Raw genomic sequence first — 1323 nt, forward strand, 5'->3', positions numbered from 1 at the left:
CGAAAAATAAAATTGGCGCTGCTAGGATAACATTTTCTGAACCAGCCAAGAAGGCTTTTACAAGAAAATATATGAAAATATTTTTCCTTATACTTAATTATTTTAATAACATTAATAACAGTGTTACAACTGATGACAAATCTCATCTCATAGGCTTCATCGTGCATGAATGATAACGCTTAACTAATGACACATTGTGCAGTTAACTCTCTAGTGTTAAACTAGTTTGTAGTCAATTTACATATTTATTTGTGTTCGCAATCCTCTGCCTATCTGAAATTCATCTGAGGACAAATATTTATTAACAGGACAATATTAACTCGAATGTTAATCCATTAATACTTGTCCGATTTTTTAGCATGGACATACAAGCAAACCGTTCAATTAATCTTTTGCCAACCTTCATCGAAATTTCTTCGCCAGATGTTAGAAAGATGGGAGAATAAATAAATATGTACAGGATGATTCACTATATTTTGATCCCCCCTCTAACTTTTTTGTTTTAAGAGTTAAAAAATGTGATATATAAAAGTTGCACGAGTTTTTATGAATTTTTCGAAAATGATAGTAGAAAAACAAATGAAGTCCAAACAAAATGGCCGCGGATGTTAACTTTGGAACACCCTGTATATTTTCACATATTTAACCTGTATGTATTTCGTTACTCTGGTCTTTTCCTTAGACGCGCTTAGCCTCAAAATGATCTGATTATTATTTCTGGAAGGCGCGTCTGGAGCAAATATCCGCTGTCAAGCTGTCAGTCACGGAGCACAGGAAGCTCCCGTCACTTCGCCGTACACCGACAACGCCTCCTCCTTGTGCTAACATAATATTTTTCTACATATGTGACGGTTTCTGCCTCGTCCAACAACTTTAAGCGGACGGCGAACGTTCTATTCGGCGAAAGTTGACATGATCCAGAGACGCCAGCTCAGTATGTTGAGCTAATTGAAAAAATTAGTTAATATGTGTAAGAAAAAATAGCATATTAACGGTATGTTATTATTTTTAAATAAAAACATTTAATAAGTGAAAACTTGTTTCATTTTTTTATTAGGTATAGGTATAGGTATTTTTAGTATAGTTTCAGAAGGTACAGACGGTAAGAAGGGTTGATTCTTTATTTTATACATTTTAAATATTATAAATGGGGGGTACAAAAAAAGGCATTCTTGATAAAAGTTTTTGTTTCAAAAATAAATAAGAGGCACGTTATCAAAAATGTAATTTTTTATACAAGGAACAAAGTACCTACAAAACTAAAATATGTCTTATTCAAGTGTAATTTTTAAATAATTACAATAAATAAGCTAAAAAAAGTAA

The sequence above is a fragment of the Anoplophora glabripennis genome, unplaced genomic scaffold (assembly GCF_000390285.2).
Source record: "Anoplophora glabripennis isolate ALB-LARVAE unplaced genomic scaffold, Agla_2.0 scaffold2261, whole genome shotgun sequence".
NCBI classification, from domain to species: Eukaryota; Metazoa; Arthropoda; class Insecta; order Coleoptera; family Cerambycidae; genus Anoplophora; species Anoplophora glabripennis.